Source organism: Equus quagga, chromosome 4 (genome assembly GCF_021613505.1).
Source record: "Equus quagga isolate Etosha38 chromosome 4, UCLA_HA_Equagga_1.0, whole genome shotgun sequence".
NCBI classification, from domain to species: domain Eukaryota; kingdom Metazoa; phylum Chordata; class Mammalia; order Perissodactyla; family Equidae; genus Equus; species Equus quagga.
In genome coordinates this window covers 129,945,523-129,967,858 of record NC_060270.1, presented here as the reverse complement: position 1 = coordinate 129,967,858, position 22,336 = coordinate 129,945,523, and the positions used below count along the sequence as shown (strand labels likewise).

General features: G+C 34.5%; 1 non-coding gene across 1 annotated transcript; it reads left to right on the top strand.

Annotated features, from left to right (window-relative positions):
• The first annotated feature begins 932 nt into the window (after positions 1 to 932).
• LOC124238775 (U6 spliceosomal RNA) lies at positions 933 to 1,037 on the top strand. The gene has a single exon (XR_006888380.1). It is a non-coding gene; the product is annotated as a U6 spliceosomal RNA (small nuclear RNA).
• The last annotated feature ends 21,299 nt before the right edge of the window (positions 1,038 to 22,336 follow it).

Here is a 22,336-nt window from a genome sequence, read left to right as displayed (position 1 = left end):
CTCTGGAGAAACATAATTAAATCGCTCCTCCAATTCTTGATTTCCCTAATCTGTCTACAGGCATATCTTATTGACACTAGTCATGTCACTCTGCTGGGTTGAAGTGAGAAGAAAATGAAAAATACTTTAAGAAGTGCTTTTAAACTCTAAAAGTTTATACAAATGCTGAAACAACCGCTATAACAATGACAAAATCTCCCTGAAAATCTCTGTAATATTGTACTGTAAATTCTAAGTTAATTAGAGATTATGGTTGTAATAGTTTGAAATAGGTTAAGCCAGGAAGTTATGGAGTTTTTATTGATATTGTGAATAAATTTATGAAAATAAATGAGTAGAGATTCAGTCTGGTAAATTCAGTTAATCTGACTTAACTCGAGTTTCAGTTTCCTTACCCATAACTGTGAGATCAGAAGGTCATCTAAAGAATAGAAAAAGACTAGAAGACTGGAAAGCACTTGACAAATGTCAAGTAAATACAATAAAATCACCACCACAGACATAGAAACTATTAGGAACGCAGTCTAGCATGGAACCAGGAGTCAAAGTTTTAAGAATTTATATTGAGTTCTGTCCCCGGGTTACCTTACAACCTGAAAAAAGAATAATTTTCCATCCTCTTCATGTGTCATTATATCCTTTTGCCAAGGTAATGCATCACAGAACACACGGAAACCTTAATATCACTGAAATTCCTTAGAAGAATGACAGATGGTAGGACAGTAGAATATGGTGACCTAAAATGCTATCATTTAAAAACTTAGTACAAGAAAGAGAATAAAAGTAAACCAAAACTTTTGAATGCTTGGCAAGTTCTAAAACTGTTTACAAAATGGTCCAGGATGTATTTAATCAATGGAATTTGCTCCTGTTTTTATTAGTATTTATTGATTGTCCATTCTGTGCAAAGAAATGTGCATGAAAGTTTGCTTCAGCAGCATCTATCCTAAAAAAAAAAAATTGGAATGATACAAAGAAGATTAGCATGGCCCCTGAACAAGGATGACACACAAATTCGTGAACCATTCCATATTTAACAAAAAGAAGAATATCGGCAACAGATGTTAGCTCAGGGCCAATCTTCCCCACAAAAAAAAAAGGAAGAAAGAAATGTGCATGAGATATTTACTTTATAAAATAAAGTTTCAGTACTATAATCAAGCAAAAATAAAAATATTTCAATGAGGGGATTGAAGGAAGATGGTCAACATGTACAAACTTCCAGTTATAAGACAAATAAGATCTAGAGATGTAAATTACAGCATGATGAATCTCATTAACGCTGCTGCCTGATGTATAGGAAAGTTAAGAGAGTAGATCCTAAGGCTTCACATCATCAGAAGAATTTTTTTCGTTTCTTTTTATTATATCTATATGGGATGATGGATGCTGACTAAACCTATTGTGGCAACCATTTCACAATATGTGTAAATCAAACCATCATGCTGTCCACCTTACACTTACATGGTGATGAATGTCAATTATTTCTCAATAAAACTGCAAGAAAAGTCTTTCATTGAGATACGTATGTGTGGACATGGAATTTTATTTATTGTGTTCAGATATGTAAAGGGGAATAAAATATTCTTTCTCTTTCCTGATAATTCAGGATTATCTCTGAAAGAAATGCAGAAGAAAAGAAAAGAAAAACAAATTGCCAGATATAAAAAAAAAGAATCATTTGAGGTAAGCCAATCACGGCAAAACTCATGTTTTCTTCAAAGCTTTCTTCTTCTTAATTTCTAGACTTTTATATGCATTGGGGAAATGCTTTTAAGGTATTCAGATAACATGAAAAAGTAGGGCAGCTGAGTGAAATAACAAGGTACCTGTTCCAATTGAACCCATGTTCTTTGTTTTCTTTTCCACTAAAATTTCAATACTCAATCTTAAATACCAACGTTTGAGTTCTGTAGGTCTGCTTTTTAATTTTTTAGAGTACTCATTAGTCTTTAAGATATTAAGAAGAGTGTTGTGTATTTTCCAGCTTACTCTTTTATGTTCTTCAGTTTCAGTTGGAAAGCTGACACGCTCAACACTGGTGTCAATTACCTCTTGCAGTAGTCGCACATGAGCATTCAGTGAGTCTGACTTTCTCAAAAATGATCAACTGGCATGTCTAATTCTATTACTTTTTACCATTTATTCAGTTTAAAAAGCTTCCTTGGATTGTCACAGTTTATTTCTAGTCACTACCAGCTGCAAAAACATTTGCTTCTTATGATAATCATGAAATGAACTGCTACAGAGATGTGAAATGATATTGTTTCCTTCTCATTCTGATATCCCATCAACAATTTACAATTTTGAAGCAGCATTAGCACAATATAGTAAGAAACAGCTGCTTAATTTACCTTAATTGTCAGGCAATATCTCATTTTATCTGCATAGCAAGTTCAGCAGATTCTTGAGAGCATATGTTTATTGTATTTCTAGTGCTCATAGCAAACCACACTCTGTGTTTTAGTCTCGCACAACAAAAGTTCCAAAGAAACATCCTTTTCAAGTGAAAACCGCAACCACAGGCTTTCCCCAGCATAGGCTTTTGTCATTCATTAGATCACACTGTGACAGACGCCTCAGATACAAGCAAGTGGAAACCAGAGACAATCCAGTGGACCCTGCAACACTACTGCTTCCAACGTAGGATCAAGACTTAAACAGCAAGAGAGAAAGCTAACCCGATTGCATTTGTTTCTGTGAATGTGTGTCTGTGACTCTGAGACTCTGTTCTTAGTGAAATGGTGAATTTATTGAACTTCAAAATCCTCTGAAATGACTGACACGTTGAAAAATGTAACAAAGAAAACGCTACAATACATTTCAAAAGCATCATTTTTCTTCCCACCAGGTGACATATTTTGTGATGTGAAAGATGGAGAAGACTCATATGGTGGGGTTTCCGGAATGGTCATGATGCATAATTATTTCATTTAATGTATGATTAAATTTGGTGTAATAACTTTTTATTTAATATATTTTTACCTGTGTTCATCAGTAACAATGTTATATAATTTTCTTTCTTCCTATTGTCCTTGTCAGGTTTGGTACCAGCATCATAAAGTGAATGACATATTAATGGTCCCTCTTTGTTGTCTCTGGAAGAATTGCATAAGATTAGAATTATCTGTCCCATGAATAACCCACAAAACACCTGGGATTTTTTGGTGTGCAAATCTTTAAATATCTTTTAAATTAGTTTGATGGCTTCAGGACTGATAATTTTTAATTTGTGCTTAAGTTAGATTTGGTAAGTAATTATTTTTCAAAGAATTTATTCATGTTGTCTAGTTTTCACATATGGCCTAAATTTGTTCATCTCATTGACAGCTTCTATAGTTACATCATCTTTTTCTTTACATTAGTACTTTGTGTCTGTTTCACTTTTTTTAAGTGTGTGTCAGGAAGATTGCTCACGAGCTACCATCCGTGCTAGTCTTCCTCTATGTTGTATGTCATCAGCATGGCTTGATGACAAGTGCTAGGGCCGTGCCCGGGATCTGAACCTGTGAACACTGGGCCGCCAAAGCAGAGCATGTGAACTTCACCACCACAGCACCAGTCCGGCCCCACTATTTAGCTTTCTAACTTGATCAAATATGCTTTGTTTGTACGTTATATTAATCTTTTCAATTAGTGAATTGATTTTGTTGATCTATCCTATATATATTTTACTATTACATAATATGCGTTTCAATTTTACTATATTATTTTCTTCAATATTATTTCTGTTATTCTATTGTTCATTTTTAGGATTCTAAAATTCTACGTTTGGCTCATTAATTTTCAGTTTTTTTCCCTTTGGCAGTATGTGCATTCAAGGCTATACATTTCCTTCTAATACCATTTTACCTGCATTAAGCAAGTTTAGACAAGTGATATTTTTATTGTCATTTAGTTCTAGGCTTTTTTTTTTAACCTATAAGTTATTAAAAGTATTTTTTGCCAAAGTACGGAGATTTGCATGTTAAGTTCTTTTTTTGTATTTGCATTGTGATTGCTGCACGTACTTTGTATAATATGTGTTATTTGATATTTGTTGTAAATGCTTTACAGTCTGTTACATGCTAAGTTTTAAAATGTTTGTGTGTATCAACTCCAGTTGTTAAGGCTCGCTATTTGATAAATGTCCAGTAGGTCAAACTCTTTAAGTCTTTCAGCATCTATAGTATATCTTGATTGCATTATGTATTAATTAAATATTTATTACATATCTAATTTTATAATTAAATAAATTAATTTTAATAGGAAATCTCCCACTAAGAGGGCAGATAGGTCAATTTTGTCTTATAAAGCTGCCAGTTTTTACATACAATTTTAGGCTATTAGCTTTAGAATTACCTAGCTTGTGAATTAGTTATTTTATAAATGAAATAAAAGTTTTTTATTTCAAAGTCTTAAAGTTTGGTTCATCTAATATTAATGTGGTTACATTAACTATTCTTTGCTATATTTTTGCCAGATTATAAATGGTTGTGTGTATAAATATAGATATAAAAATATTGATTCTTTCATCTTAATTTTCTATGCTTTTGCTTTTTATGCAGATTACCAGAAAATAGCATTTACTTAGATTTCTTTCTTTGCTTCAGGAAGATTGGCCTTGAGCTAACATCTGTTGCCAATCTTCCTCTTTTTTTTTTCTCCCCAAAGCCCCAGTGCATAGTTGTAGATCCTAGCTGTAAGTCCTTCTAGTACTTCTATGCCACAGCATGGCTTGATGAGTGGTATGTATGTCCAGATCCCAACCAGCAAACCTCCAGGCCGCCGAGGCAGAGCAGGAGAACTTAACCACTTGGCCATTTTATTTATTTGAGGCTTCTCTCTTTTTTTCTTAGTGAGTATAGCAAAAGGTCTGTCAATTTTGTTTATCTTCTCAAAGAACCAGCTCTTAGTTTCATTGATCCTTTATACTGTTTTGTTTGGTTTCCATTTTATCTATTTCTGCACTAATTTTTATTATTCCCCTTCTTCTGCTGACTTTGGGCTTTGTCTGTTCATTTGCTAGTTCTGTTAGGTGTAGCTTAAGATTGCTTATTTAAAATTTTTTATGTTTCTTAAGGCGGGCCTGTATTGCTATGAATTTCCCTCTTAGGACTGCTTTTGCTGCATCACATATGAGTTGGTATGGGTTGGTATGGTGTATTTTCATTTTCATTCGTCTCTAGATATTTTTTGATTCCTCCTTTAGTTTCTTCATAGATCCATTGGTTGCTTGGTAGCATCGTTTTTAGTCTCCACATATTTGTCAATTTCCCAGCTTTTTTTCTTGTACTTGATTTCTAGTTTCATAGCATTATGCTCAGAAAAGATGCTTGAAATGATTTCAATCTTCTTAAGTTTATTAAGGCTTGCCTTCTTTCCCAATATATGGTCTATCTTTGAGAATGTTCCATGTGCACTCAAGAAGAATGTGTATTCTGCTGTTTTTGGATGAAATGTTGTATATATATATTTGTTAAGTCCATCTGGTCTAGTATTTTGTCTAATTCCATTATTTTCCTTGTTGATTTTCTGTGTGGATTATCTATCCATTGATGTAAATGGGGTGTTGAGGTCCCCTACCCTTATTGTTTTGCTGTTAATTTCTCCTTTTAGGTCTGTTAATAGTTGCTTTATGTACTTTGGTGCTCCTGTGTTAGGTGCATATGCATTAAATGTTATGTCCTCTTGGTGAATTGTCCCTTTTATCATTTTATATTGCCCCTCTGTCTCTCATTGCTTTTTTATCTTGAAGTCGACTTTGATATAAGTATGGCAACACCTGGTTTCTTTTGTTTGCCATTAGCTTGGAGTATCATCTTCCTCCCTTCACTCTGAGCTGTGTTTGTCTTTAGAACTTAAATGTGTTTCCTGGATGCAGCATATTGTTGGGTCTTGTTTTTTAATCCATCCAGCCACTCTGTGTCTTTTGATTGGAGAATTCAATCCATTAACATTGAGAGTCATTATTGATAAATGAGGGCTTACTACTGCCACTTTATCACTTGTTTTCCAGTTGTTCTGTATTTCCCTTGTTTCTTGTCCTATGTATTTCCAACTTCAATTCTGTTTCATGTTTCTCTATGATAGTTTTCTCTTTATTTATCACTTGTGTCTCTGTTCTGAATTTTTTTTTAGTGGTTACTGTGAAGTTTGCATAAAAGATCTCATAGATGAGATAATCCATTTTCTGATTGCCTCTTATTACCTTAGTCTAAGCAGCTTCCATCTCTTTCTTCTTCCTCATCTAAGTTATTAATGTTACAACTTATTCCATTTGTGTTGTGAGTTGGTGATTAAAATGAAGTGATTATAGTTATTTTTGATGCTTCCCTTCCCTTTATCTTTAATGTTACAATTAAGTGTTTGCTAATGTGTTCTGATAGAGAACTGCAATTTTCTGATTTTGCCTGTCTATTTATCTTCTTGGTCAAGGCTTTGTAAACCTTTTATTTTTTCTCAAGTATAAGGATCTTCTTGACAATTTCTTGTACAGGGGGTCTTCTAGCAATGAGCTCCATCAGCTTTTGTTTATCTGGAAAAGTTTTTATTTCTCCATTGTATCTGAAGGATAGTTTCACTGTATAGTGTATTCTTGGCTAAAGTTTTTTGTCTTTCAGAATTTTGATATATCATCCCACTGTCTCCCAGCCTGTAAGGTTTCTGCTGAGAAATCTGCTGAAAGCCTGACAGGGGTTCCTTTGTAAGTTATTTTCTTCTGCCTTGCTGCCCTTAATATTTTCCTTTGCCATTTACTTTTGTCACTTTTACTAATATGTGCCTTGGAGGTCTTTTTACATTGATGCAGTTGGGAGTTCTATTAGCTTCATTTACATGTAATTCCAACTTCTTCCACAGGTTTGGGAAGTTCTCAGCTATTATTTCTTTGAACAAGCTCTCTGCTCCTTTCTCCCTCCCTTCTTCTTCTGGAATACCTATAATTCTTACGTTGCATTTCCCAATCGAGTCAGATATTTCTCAGAGAATTTTTTCATTTCTTTTTAGTCTTAGATCTCTCTCATCCTTTATCTGCAGCATTTCTATATTTCTGTCCTCTAAATTACTAAATCTGTCCTCCATAATATCAGTTCTGTTTTTTATGGATTCTAGATTTTTCTTTATCCCATTCATTATGTTTTTCATCTTCTACATTTCTAATTTTTTTTATAGTTTCAATTTCTTTTGTGAAGAATTTCTTCTGTTCATTAGTTTTATTCCTGAGATCATTAAACTGTCTTTCTGAGTTTTCTTGTAAGTAGTTGAGTTTCTTTATTATAACTATTTTGAATTCTCTGTCATTTAGATTATAAATTTCCATGACTTCAGGATTGATTTCTGGGCGCTTGTCATTTTCCTTCTGGTCTGGAACGTTAATCTCCTTCTTCATTCTATTTGATGGAGTGGACTTTTGCCATTGCATAGTGGTAGTATCCAGTTGCAGATGCCACCTGCTGTCACTGGGGATGCAGGAGTTGTGTTTTCTGAGCCCCCCACAACCCCTGGCATATTTGCCTGTCCATTGGAAGCTGTACTGACAAGGCCTGTCTGTGTTTGCCTGGTGGCTGCCACTGCTAGAGATCACCTGCTCTGGTCGATGGGCCCAGCTGGTGAGCCGAGGGGGCAAAGGGCACCTTCTTTCCTGCACATCATCTGATGAGCTCCCACTCTGTGCTCACTCTCTGCCAGCCTGGGCTCCTTGGCTTGGTGTGGAGGGCCCCACGTTTGTTTAGTCACCTCAGTGTGCAGCATTTCCACAGGTTGGGAGGCAACTCTGAGAGTGAAGCATTCCCATGGAAGGCTGCCTTTTCCCCCTTCTCCTCTCAGCATTGTGTGCCAGCCACCAGAAAGGTCCCCTAGATGCTGCTTCTCAGGAGGGAGAGGGGATCCACTTACCTCCTTCCACTGCCTCCCAGGGGTGTCCAGCGGTCCCACCTTCAGACATATGGCTGTGTGGATCTCTCAGAAATCTACTGTGTTCTATGAATGTTTTCTGTTGGTTTATGAATGTCCTTTCCATTGTATCTTAGTGGGGAGAGACTGAGGGAAGGACTCACTCTGCTGTGATATGATGTTGATATCACCCCTCCCTCATTACCCTGTTTTTTAAAAACTGCTTTAAAAAAGCCCTATTCATATCATTTTTGATTGGACAAGTTTTCTTTATTCTCATGTTTTCTTTTTAATTATTTGAAAGAAATATCCTCAATTTTATCTCTATCATAGTTCTCTATAAAATTTTAATGTCACACATAATATTTCAGAGGATATATCACAACATATTTACTTTCTTTCTAAAAACAATAAGAATGTTAAAATATTTTATTTGTTAATTCCATTTTCCTGTTTAGATATTATTCACACTCAATATTTTAAACTGACCTTATGTTTATCCCACCCAAAGTAATCATTAGGATGTTTTTTGTTTTTTAATAAAGTCAATACCGATTAGTCTTAAGCACATGACTGCTGATTTTCATCTTGTCAACTCTCCCTTGCATATCAGTCTTTTGCGACAAATGTTATTCTTACGGAGGATTTCATTGCGCCATTTCTTCAGTAAGGCTTTATGGTTGGTTTTAGTATTCTTAACTTTTAAGTTTGTCTTTAGCTATATTTTGCCTTCACTATTTTGTAACAGTGTAACAGCAATTAAGATTCTTCATGTTATTTTCCTTGTCTTAGAGTTTTATTTTTTGATAGCTTCAAATAAGATATAATGTCCAAAAATAAACAAAGAAATAAAATAAACAATATAATACAAAATAAACATATTTTCATAAAGATGTTGACAAACTGGCACTCACACACATTGCTAATGGGAATTTAAAATCATATAATAACTTAGGGAAAATTTCTGGCAATTTGTGATATTGTTAAAAATGCACCTAATATGACCTAGCAATTTTATTCTAGATATTCACTCAAGAAAATACACTTACAAAGATACTTGGATACAAATAATTGTAGCAACTTTATTTACAGCTGCCTCAAACTAGAAAAAATCCAAATGTTCATCAGGAGGAAAATGTATGAACACATTTGGAATACTAAATATTAATACAATTGAATATTAGTCAACAACACTGAAAAGAATGTAGTATTGATATAGGCAAAAACATGGATGATTCACAGGCATTACATAATTATGTTGAACAAAAGAAGTGGAACATACATTATAATACTGTATAATTCTATTTACAGGAACTTCTCTTAGAAGTAAAACTAATCTAGGGTTAAAGTTCTCTATAAAGAGTCAGAATCAATAGGGGTGATAGGAAAGAGGCATGAGAGACTTTCTGGAGCTTTATGAAAAGGTTTTGTGTATTGATAAGAGTGCATGTTTTACAGCTATATACATTTGGTTAAATTCATCAAATATGATGCTTCAAGATTTGGGCAGTTCACTAAATGTAAATTTTACAAAAAATTATGTACAAAGGAACATTTAACTCCAGATAGTAAAATCACTTTTCATAGTGGTATGGGCTAGCATTTCGGAAACTGCTTTCTGTGTATTCTAGCCTAGAGCAATTGATAAAATATATTGAAGATAATAGGAATCAGATTCTCCGTGTTCCCTCAAACCAACATTTTTATACAGGATTTCCCTGATCCTCGAGTGCCATTCCCTGCAGTCTCTCCTTGCCCTTTTCTATTTCTTTGGTTTTCTCCCCTGATATCTCAATGCCACCTTTCTTAACCTGCCCTTGCAGTGTGATATCAAAGGCCCTCTATTATCACATAGCACCTTGTGAAAAATTAGACCATAATAATTTCCAATTTAATTATAATTTATTGTAACTACTTGTTTCCTAATTTGTCTTCCCAATATACCATGAGTTTCTGAAAGTTTTTATTTTCTTTCTTTCTTTTTTGTTTTGAGGAAGATCAACCCTGAGCTAACATCTGCTGCCAATCCTCCTCTTTTTGCTGAGGAATACTGGCCCTGAGCTAACATCCGTGCCCATCTTCCTCTACTTCATATGTGGGGTGGCTACCACAGCGTGGCTTGATGAGCAGTGCCATGTCTGCATCCGGGATCCAAACCAGCGAACCTCTGGCCGCTGAAGCGGAACGTTTGCACTTAACTGCTGCGCCACTGGCCTGGCCCTCTTTTTTTCTTAATTCCATGTTTATAGTTTCTCACATTGTACCTGAGATGCAAATTCCATTCAGTTAACATAATTTATTATTTAAATAAGCTAAGGAAATAATATTATAAACAGGAACAATAACTTAGGTAATTACAAAATCATCTTATTTTTCTCCAATATATTTCACAATATATTTTCCAACATTCATTTAAAAATAAAATACCCTCGGGTTTCACACACACATGCACACATTCTCTCTCTCTAGATGATAAAACATAAAGTCAGTTTAAATAGTTAACTAGGATTTATGTTCAAATGTTGGCCCCAAACTTATTCAGTGCCCATTTAAATGAGAATTTCTTATACCTGTTATTATTACCTCTGTCAAATAAAAAACGAATCTGGACTTAGTTAAGGGCAGACTTTATTCGAAAGTACTACTTCTTTAAGGGGACGGGAGTTATTGCAATAGTACCATCAACCTCCAACCAAGAGATCTGCAAGTGTTTCAAAGGTCAGGCAGGAAAAGATTTTCTTTTATATAGAGGGGAAAACAACGCTAGAAAGAATCCAGTGTTGGGGAGTGGGTGGTGTAATCAGATAGTTGACCAGGCAATGTGTCTGCTTATGGTCCAGCAATTCTTGGGAGGAACTTTAGGAAGGGGCTGTTTTTCCGCTCTGATGCTGGCTCAGACTGGGTGGTGGGTCAAAGTTCAGAGGCCTGGGGGAATGAGAGAAGACTAAGGAAAGTTTGGTCAAGTCAAGTAAACAGATATTTTGTCCAGACTGCTTCATAGGTACAAACAGTTCAGCTAATCATTTATGAGACAAAGATAGGAAATTTGCAGAGTCTGTGTGTGATCTCATCTTAAGTAAACAATGGAGCATCAGTGAACATTAGTTAACTAAGTCCTTGAGGAGCAATGGTTATAGGTAGCAAGCCTTTTCCTGGAAATCAAAAAAGTGGGGAGACGTCTTAACCATTACTGTTTTCAGAGAACACATGGCCCTGGTTAAGTTTAATATTGTCGCTTTAGACTACATTTCGAAGAATTTGTTTGAACCAAAATTACCCAACTAGTTATATTAAAGTTACTCAAGTTAATATTTTTCATAGCAAATATTATTTTAAATTTAAAACCATAATTAAAAGCATATTTCAGTATTCTGTCTTTAACATCATAATGCTTTGACAAGTATATGTGGTAGTTTTTGAAAATAAGGTCATAATAAGGTCACTGATAGCATAAATGTATGTCAACATACGGTCTTGTTTTAGATATGAGAAAAATATGATGTTTTATTGAACTAATGTTTTGTTGCTTTTTGCCAGTAGGTGATTTCTAAAGGATTTTTGAGGTCTGAAATCCAAACTTTAATAAGTAATTAGTTTCACTTTTCAAAATATCTTAAATGAACCCCTCATGTTACCTGTTAATTTGTCACTACCAACAGCCAGATCAATATCAATTTTGACAGAGCAATGTTATCTTGTAAACTATATCAAAATCATAGTGAATAACCATTGGATTTAATACTAAAAAATGATACAATTGATTGATAAGCACAATAAGATTTCTTTCAGAAAAAAGAATGAAAGCAGAGGGAAATATTGACCAAAAGCAGGATGATAGAAACGAACATCAGTTTTTAAAAGTATACCGAAATATCCAATCTAGATTAGACAGTTTCCCTAAGAAATCACAAATAAGCTGATATTTCAGCAAATTCAGGCACCCAGAGAGACATGTTGCCAAGTAAATGGATCGCCTTTAAACTATTTGAACATACTTTGAACCACCAATCACTTAGTTGTAAAATAAATTGTCAAATTATAAAAAGTAAGAATACTTTTGGGTTTTAAAACTTTTCTAAAGACACTGAATTTCAAAATAGATGACCAAATGCTAGCAACGTTTTTCATTACCTATATTTCATATGCTGAAAATGTAATAGTGGAAGGCAATTTAGGAGATAATGATCATGAATTGGAAGGGAATAAAAGAACCAAGAAAATGGACTTTAAAAGCGTATGCATCAGCAAGCTCAGGCAACTGGTAGGAAAGAACACATTGACAGACAGTCTATAGCAAAATTGGAAGCTGGCAGTCTCTAAGATATAATAATAAGGGCAAAGAAATAAACTATACTTATGAAAATAAAATACGAAAGAGTAACTTGGTAGATGATTTGAATGAGGTGTGAACTTTTCTAAGAGGATTAGATACAGGGAAACCACAAAGATAAGTACGTCAGTGTTGTACAAGAATTTGTGGACATCCTTGCGAGAACCAATGTCAAAATAAATTGCTGCTAGCACAGGATCTTAAAAGTAAAAAGAAACAAAAAGAAAAGTTGAGTTAGGCATGGAGAGAGGTAATTATCCATGGCAGTAGAAAGAAAGAACTGTAGTTATAAAATAAATAGCTAAGCTAAATGTCTCATTTCATAATAGTTTCACTTTTCCTACACATTAAAATCTTATGATATGTAAGATCAGACACATGAAAATTACCTCTTACAAAGGAAGTATTTAATAACATCATCAATTAAGGTCTACAAAAAAATTGTGTTTACATCATATGTTGTTGTGCTTTTAAGTGCTAATTTTTAGGACATTAAATGCTTGATGAAAAAGGTGGAAGGTAGAATAGAGAATAAAATTAAAACCTAATTAAAGATTACTTCTTAGAATGAACTGTTGTGTGATAATGAAAATTTTAGTTCTAATTAAAACAAAAGCAATTAATAAATACCATTTAGCATTACATCTCTAAATTGTGTCAAGTTACAGGGAGAGCAAACATGTCAAGCTTGTTAATGTTCAATTCACTTTGTTTTCCTTAACTGTCTAGCCAGCTTCAGAAATTCTAAGGACTACTGACATACAAGCCACATGGGTGGGTAATCAATTAGCAAGGCCATTGACCCCCAAATAATTAAGAGTTGACTTTAAAAGAAAACTAAAGGATTCAATATCTCTTTCACAGTAAAAAAAATGAAAACAAATAATAAATGACACCGAAGAAATTTTTTTGTGGGTGAGGAAGATTGGTCCTGAGCTAACATCTGTTGCAATCTTCCTCTTTTTGCTTGAGGAAGATTGTCACTGAGTTAACATCAATGCCAATGTTCCTTTATTTTATGTGGGATGCTGCCACAGCATGGCTTGATGAGCAGTGCTAGGTCCGAGCCTGGAATCTGAACCTGTGAACCCCAAGCCACCAGAGCAGGGTGAGTGAACTTAACCACTATGCTATTGGGTCAGCTCCAAAGAAAATTTTATTCCTTGAAGTGCTTTGATTTAAAAAATTTAAAAATAGATTAATTCTTATCAGAAACGAAAAATAGAAAATTAAAAGAAAGATTTAAAAAAATGTAACAACTAAAAGTGAAATATGCTTCCGTCTCCATTGCCACATGTCAAGTCCAAGCTTTAGCCCCTCTTGCCTACTCTGTTGTGACAAGCCCTAGGGACACATTGGCCTCCCTGAGTCTAGTGATGAATTTCTCAAATTTATTCTTTGCGTACAAGAATCTTTCTAAGGGTAAATCTGAATTAGGTCCCTCTCCTTTCTCTGCATTGGTTGCTACACTACATACATCAAAATAATGTAAGAGTATTTGTTTAAAATTAGCACTCCTGGTTCCCATTCAAGACCTAAGGAATCAGAATCTCTGGGAATAGGAGTACAGAAATCTGCATTTTTAAAAAGCTTCTCAATGATTCTTAAGCTCACAAACGTTTAAGAATCACTATCTTTGAGACAAATTTAAATACTTAGAAGCAATTTACTAGATCCTGTATTTTCCTTTTCCTACATCCACACAGATTCATCTCTATTGCATTCAACTTAACTGACATCTTTCCATTTTCAAATCTGTAAACCATGCAATATTTTTCCTCCCTCTTGGAAAACATCTTGCTTCCCCCCCTCCCTTCACCTTTTCCCTTTATTTGGCTAACTACTACTCATCTATTAACAAATCAGACAAAAAATGCTGTCTTCTATCTAGCCATCTAGCCAGAAGATTTTATGTTTTGTCGTATATTGAAATTGCCTGGAATTTTAAAAAATACAGATACCTGGATCCTAAAAGAAAAGACTATGATTTGATTGGTTTGGGATGCAGCCTAGGAATTGAAGTTACTGAAAATTCCCTGAGTTATTCCAGGTGCAGCCAGGACAGAAGACCGCAGCTCTCTTCTAAGTCTGATTTCCCTGCCCTTTGTTTTCATTTATAATGGAAGCTTATACTTTCCCTTATCAAAACTCTTAACATACATCATTGAAATTGCCATGTTGCTATAAACTGCTGGGGACAGGAACCTTGTGACTGTCCCAGAATCTGCAGTCTACACATGATGCTGAGTACAGAGAAGTTAGAAGTAACTTAAGACATTATCTGTTGACTAACATTGAGTTAATGATTTGACTCATTAGACAGCGTTTCAAATACTTTTTTGATTGTCTTTGCCTTCTACAAACTTCTAGAATATGAAATTCCAGAGGCAACTGTGTTTCTTTTATTTTTGTATCTTAAGAACCTAGAGCTCTAATGTTCACTGAATATTTAAAGAATAAAAAAAGAGAGTAAAATACATAGTAAATTGGAACAATGCTTCGAAAAATTAAGATAATGAAATCTCTTCAAATAATTCAAACCATATAGAAGCACTTCTTTGGAAATTCAATTATATAAGCTGATTATCTTTTAATGAACTTATATATTCATTATTTGTTCATTAAAAACTGATGGGAAACTTGTATCTAAATATGGTTGAGGATTAGAATCATTTGGGGAGATATTTTCAAGCACAGATTCTTGGGTCATTGGGTTTAAATTTCAAGATGTGGGGCCAAGAAACTAAATTTTGAAAAAATAAAAACAAAAAATACAATTGAAATCCACTATTTTTCTCAATATTTCTATTGATTCTCAACTCTGGACCTGCCTTTTGGGAAAAGTGAGCCTAAATAGGAAAATTTTATTAGCATAGTTGGCATGGTTATTTTATTTGAAAAGAATGCTACTTTATAGTATTTAAACTGTTCCCTAAGTTTGATTTTTTTTTTTTTTTTTTGGTGAGGAAGATTGTCCCTGAGCTAACATCTGTGCCAATCTTCCTCTATTTTGTGTGTAGGATGCCACCACAGCATGGCTTGATGAGTGGTGTGTAAGTCTGTGCCTGGGATCTGAACCCATGAACCCTGGGCCGCCAAAGTGGAGGATATGAACTTAACCACTACACCACCAGGCTGGCCTCACAAGTTTGATTTTTAAACTAACTTGATTTTTATTTATCCTATCTATATTTCTCTTCCTACAAATAAAGTTCAGAATCTTAAGAGATTTACATCATCAAATCTCTAATATAATGGTTTTGCTTGATATCAAGCTTTCATATCTAAGGAATATTAGAATTGGGTTTTGAAGAGTTGTTAGGAGTTTGCTAAAGGAAAAAAAGAGAGAGAAATACTTTACCACTGGAGAGCAAAGGCTGAAAGATATAAAAAAGCATTATATTTTCAGGAAACGTTGGGATGTTCTCAGAACACACAACCAGTGAGAACTGGTAGCAAATGAGTTTCCAATGAATTCTGTGGACTATTCTAAATTCTCATTGTCAGACAACACAACTGAGATTTTGTTTAGAGGAATACTGTGTGTACATCATCTATCATCTATCTCTCTATCTCTCTATCTAGATCCAGAACTCCAATTTAACACTAGATTGGTCAAAATAAAAATTTCATAATGTTTTGTTCGAAGGACTAATTAATTTTATTAGAGCAGAAGTAAATCCAGCAGTGAATGTTTAAGAATCTAATGACTTCCTGATTCAGAATGAATTCAGCAATAAAAGCTAATTAGAAGGGAAATGAATGCCTAAAACATCCCTTGTGTACATAAAAGAAAAGTGTAAAGATTATTAATTGAAATTAAAATTTAACAGTATACTAATGTAACATGACATAAAATTCCATCTGTTACACAGCATCACAAAAACAAAAATACACAGGGAGCAGTTCATCTTTCTTAGGCTGTGACTGGTTAATTTCTGGTTAATAAGAATGTATTTGCGTGAAAAATTACGTTGATAGTAAGAATTTCAATCTACACTGTAGTAGAACGTATTATTTGTCCTCCACAAGCCCAGTCTCTTTGAGAAAAAAATCCAGTTGGTAAAGTGTAACAAAAAATTATATGCAAAGGAATTTTAATATCAGAAATTGCATGGTCCCTGGACAACATAGTATATACGTATACATGATGGAATATGTGTATATTTGTATGCATGTATATGAATTTTCTATTTATTATAAACATTAATATTGAAGATACAAATAAATTTAAAAATATGGTCAAAAAGCAAAGTAGGATGCCATTTCTTCTGTTTACAAAGCACATATAGATTATTCGGATTAACAGACTTTCTACATCTTTCAAGTCTACATGGCATTATCTGAAATATACTTCATAACTTTTGCATTTGAAATGTGACTCTAGAGTGAAGTATTTTTGTTTGTCTGACTGCATGTAATATCAAACTATACAGCAACAATTATGTCTGCATATAAACTATTAATGGAAAAAGATATTAAGTCTAAATACGATTAAAAAACTAATCGTATTTAGAATCAATGAGAAATTGCTATAAGATCTGGTGCTTCCACAAAGCACTCATATGACATTTATTTAAGGAGGAAAAATAATCTTTGCAACCCCATACTTTTTGCACATAAGCAAAGTATATGTTTTAAAATATTAGGTTACATAAACTGGCATTTTCAAAAAAAACAGCATGAAGTTTGGGAACAAAAAATTGGAAGGAAAGGAGTAGTTATATGAAAAATATGTTAGTTTCAAGGTTATATATAGCAGCTAAAAAAGAAACAAATAAATACAAAGAACCAAAATCAAAGCAATAGAAGCCAACCTAAATTTCCAGACACGGGAAAGCAATCACCTATATCATTATGTAGCCATTGAAAATACTAAAATATAACAACGTGGCAGTAGAAAAAAAATTAAGCTGTGTTAACGTTGAATTTCTAAAAAACAGGAAACTACTATGATTGGAATTGGAATAAGTCCTTTAACTAATGTGTTGGAAAAGGATGATATGTGGAATGCAACAAACTAAAATGTATTTTGGACTCCACCTGCCCCTCAGTATTTGGCTCTCGTTTTCTTTCCAGTCTGTGTTATTGAGCAGTATTGAAAAGGACTCCCAACTTTCACTGGCACACAGCTCACATCCCTTGTCTTCCCTTATAGTAAGAGTCTAGTTAACTTTTGAAACACAGAGTCCCACTCTTTCTATTTTTGACCTGCCAATAGCTACTCTAACTTTGTCAGGTGTAAATCAAACACAGATCTTGACTGTCCTCCAAAGAAAAAGCAAAGACATTGGGCCCTCCAAGTGGGCCAGTTGCAGACTCTCTTGCCTCCGCTAGACTTAACGTGAGAGGAAGACACCTCCGTACTCTCCGCCTTGGTTGGACATGGGGAATACACTTTCCTCCAAAGAAACCCTCCTGGTGCAGTCCGCCCACCTCCACACATTGATCTGTCTTGTATATATTTTTATTTCCTTGACTTAGCTGAGGGGTGCCAGAGTCAGGTAACTGCTTCTAAAGCCTTCCTTTATGAATTCTTCAATACAGCCTAGCAACTCACTTTAGTATTCAATGACAGTGGTTTTCAGAGATGCTTCCTAGTCCTCATGAGGACATAGCAGTAAGAGATTGATAGCTCAAAAAACTGTGATTCCAGAGTTGAATAAACCTTTGAACTAGCTCTTACAAGTTTCCTAAATTCCATAGAGTTTTGAGGGAAGTTAGGGCTCCTGCAATTTTTCAACTGGCACTTGAACCATAAATATTATACTCTTATAATTCAAATTATGCCAGAGAAAACATAGGTTGCCTATTATTAATGACAATACTTCTCCTGAATTCTCACAGTGGCATGGTGGACAACCATAATAGGAATCCCATTTGTTTTAGAAGATAACTTAAGACAGACTTTTATAAGGACGGTACATTAACTATCTGGTGCCATGGATTTTTGTCTTAATTACAACATGCTCTAGATGAGGAACAAGGACAAATCAGAGAATTACTTCAAATTAATTCTTAATAAAATATTTCTAATAATTAGTGTTTTGCCTATATTAGAGGGTTGTTTCCCAGATCATAAAAGAAAATGTGTGCAAGTGATTTATAAATTGTAAGTTACCACATAATGGATGCTTCAAGACATATAATTGATATTGGTTGACCAACAGTTGGGTGGAGAAAGCATATATTTCACATATTTCCGAGTTTAACTAATTTTTCAGCTAATTATAGCAGAAGTTCATATGAAGGAACCACATCTTTTACATCTACGTGGTTTTAAATTCCATGTGTCATTCAACTGATGCTCTTTCCCCTGATGGTACCATCAGCTTGAGTAGCCGCTCTCTTATTCTAAATGAATTGCTAATTCCAACAACGGGTTAATGGTCACAGTAATCTACTAGTTTCTGATTTTTAATTTTGTAAAAATCTTGCCCAGTTTTGAGCATTTTGAATGATGCTATCAGATTCACAACATTGCAAGTTCCATGAGCATAGTATATTAATGTGACACATAAAATTGCGCATCACAGGAAGGAACCACCTTGATTGATTGTGTTGGTCATCATTTTGTCCCAACACTTAGCACAATGTGCATACGATAAGTGTCTAATAAACGTCCATCGAATCACTTTAAAATTGATAATAAAAATTTGCATAGAAAAGGTTTCCCTTCATCTTTAATTCTAAGAATTTTTACATAGAGTGGAGCAATTTTAATCTAAATTAGACTTTCTTAACTCATGAAAGTATTAAATTTCATAAAATATTTCACTAAGACAAAATTGATTTTACTGAAATATTTTTTGGAATATATTATGTATATATGTATAATGGATTGCAGTAAATCTTCATCCTTTGCTATACGACCTGCCCCACATCTTGCTAAAGAGATGGAGTCTGTTTCTCCTTCCCTTGCATCTGTGCTGGCCTTGTAACTTGTGTTGGCTGCTAGAATGTGTCAGAAGTGACTGGTGTCCAGTTCTGAGCCTAGGTATCAGAGGCTTTGTATGTTTTCACTGGCTTCTGCATGTGCCTCTGCTTCAACACGAGAACATGGTCAGGCTGGGCAGTTGGAGGAGACCCGGTCACCCGGGACAATCTGGCCAACAACCAGAAGACAGATACCCAAATGCTAGATGTATGAGGGAGCCCATCTGAGATCAGAACAACTGCCCCACTGAGACCAGTCTAAATGATTGACCTACTGTCCTGGGTAGTACATAAATACCTCTTGCCTTAAGCCATTGATTTTAAAGTAATTGATTATATGGTATTATTGAGGTAACAGACAAGTGATACACAAACTCAACTGCTTACTTTTATTTCTCTTTAATAATCTCTTGATATTAATATCCAGGCATCAAAAATATACAAACACATGAAATTTATTTAAATGAATGGTAAGAATACTATCAAATAACTCAGTGTTCCAGGGGAATTGGAAAAGCACCCTGCAATAAAAATCATCTGTTCTGAAAGTGAGATAATGAGTTACAGGGTAGCAGACAGTGTGAAATGAATATTCACATTGAAAAAAAAATATGTGCTGCTGAGTTACTGCTCATTTTCTTGTCCAAGTTGTAGACATTAATTCAACCTTTACTTTTCACTGCTGTGTTTGGTTTCATTGGGCACAGTTAAGCTCAAATAAATATTCTTTGAGTAAATGACTCTCAAGCATTCAACTAAAATGCTTTTCAAATTCCGACCTGCAAGGCGTGCAACTCTGGTCTTTGTAAATACTATTCAAAACATTTTGCAGTTTACTTTGTTGAATTAGCATCTTTATTTCTATAGAGTAGTAATTTTTTTATGTTAATGTACTAATTGAGATAATCATCTAGGACAACCTTGATGGTGCAAAAAAGACTTGTACTCTTTACCCATTTCAGTGATTTCAATTCTTTCTACACTTGGCTCATAGAATCACCTGCCTCAAGATGAAATCTGATTGCATTATTACCAAACGCAAAAACCTCATCTTTTGTAACTCTCTTAACCTCTCTGGACTTAATTTTTTTGCTTTTACCTATTTGCTTACTCTACGGATTTTGTGTCAGACAGACATGTCCAGAGACTTTATGCTAAGAGGCTTTGCACCCACCATAAAGGAGAACGTTGAACTTACATGAAAGATGAGACTGACTGAGGAACACTAGCATGAGGAGAAAAAAAATTAGCTAGACTGTCATAAACTACTTCCTGTTTATTTTCAGATCCAAAGAGCAAGGAAAAAGCTAGGACATAGCAACTAAAGCTGAAAGTTCAATAATTATTGCAATTAATGGCTTGGAGGCAGCTAGTTGATGTTCAAGCCGTGCATCAGGCTTCCTAGTGGCCATCCACTTGACCCCTCTGAATCTGTTTCCTCCTCATTGCAATGAACTGTTTGGCCCTAATGATGACTAAAGTCCCTTCAATTATTATGTAAAGCAAAAGAGCAGAGGATGTACATTTCAAAAAAAAATGGAAATTTGAATTCTAGTTGCTTCATTTAACCAGGTAGGGGACTTTGTATGTGGCCTGTTTTGACCTTGAGCCTCAGTTTTGTCAACAGTGAAATAGATCAAAAGTATTAAAACAACCATGTAAAGAAAAAATGTATTTTGAAGCAATGTAACCAGTAAAGACTCTAAATACATATTAGTTAATGTCATTATTTTTGTGTTTGAAATGAGCCAAAAATTAGCAAAAAGAAATGGTAGCAATTTAATGATTACTATGGATATATTTCAGACTCCATGAGAAAAAAGCAAGATAAAATAACCAAATAGTAGATTCGATAAAATGACAAATTCTCACAATGGAAATAGTGCAAGTAGTCATTTTACTTAGTAGTTTTTTTTTAAAACCTTTTTATTTTGAAATAATTATAGACCCACAGGAAGTTGCAAAAATAGTTAACCTAGCACTTTCAATATTCTTTTCTTTTTAAATTATATCTCATTTATTTCACCTCTTTCCATAAACAGCAGTTTTGCTAACATTTAATGGAATTCTGCTTTCAGTTTTTTTAGGTGCAACAACACTGGTGACTGTTACTCCCACTCAATCATCTAGTCCATGTTCCCTAATAAGAAACGCCTGCCTTTTATAACAGAACCCCCTAAATCACAGGCACAAGGCCTTGGAGAAAAAGTCCGGTTTTAAGAGATTCTTCTCTAGCAACAGAAGTCTAACCTGATCAGGATGAATGAATAGATTCATATACATAAAACCAAATCAAATTAAGTTTCCTCTTGGAAACTGACTTGTCACTAAACACAAGCAAATTGTAAAAAAGAAACATACACACGTGCTCACACAAATACCATAGAAGATCCAGTAAACACACACATTTCACTTAGCATTTAAAATGTTTGAACTTCTTGCGGGTGGAGAGTAAGATGGTGAAGTGCAAGGTTATTTATGAGGGAGCAAGGCTCTTAGGGTCCTGTGATTTGCCCTTCAGTAGGCTCCCTTGGGGAAAGCTGGGACCAAGTAAAACCAAAACTATTCTAAAACTAACATCATTGCTTTATATTTTTGTTGTCCCTAGATGACAGGAGGCTATGGCAAAAGGGCAAAGTCACTTATAGTTACCTTAAAGCCTTGAGTATACTGTGTTTGAAAGTGTCTCTGTATTAGTAGTGAGAGGTAAAGAACATATAGGAATCCAAACACACACATGCGTGCACACACACACACACACACACACACACACATACACTCTTACACGGAGTCCTTTTAGCTGAAATTAAAACTAGCTTTTTAGTCAACTTCATTGACTTCATGGCACCTATTGAGACCACGTTTTTTCAAATGAAATGGTTGAGGTGGTGGTGGGAATTCAGCTGTATTATCAAAAGTGTTGCGGAAAAGATTTTGGTGGTAAAGTCACTTAATAAAGTATGTGGGATGATGAAGAGATTTAGCCAAAGAGACCCTGTTGTTTTGGGGCACCAAATTCAGAATGGGACTTAGAATGGGAATTACCCCTCTGTGACACGGTGGGCAAGGAGTTTCACTAGAGCCTGGGACACAAGTGTTTGTCCATAGTTTGAGGATAAGAGGCCTCAGACATAATTTTAGGTCTTCTATATGCTTTCCTGCATTTAACTCACGTGGCAGACTATGGAGGAGTATAAA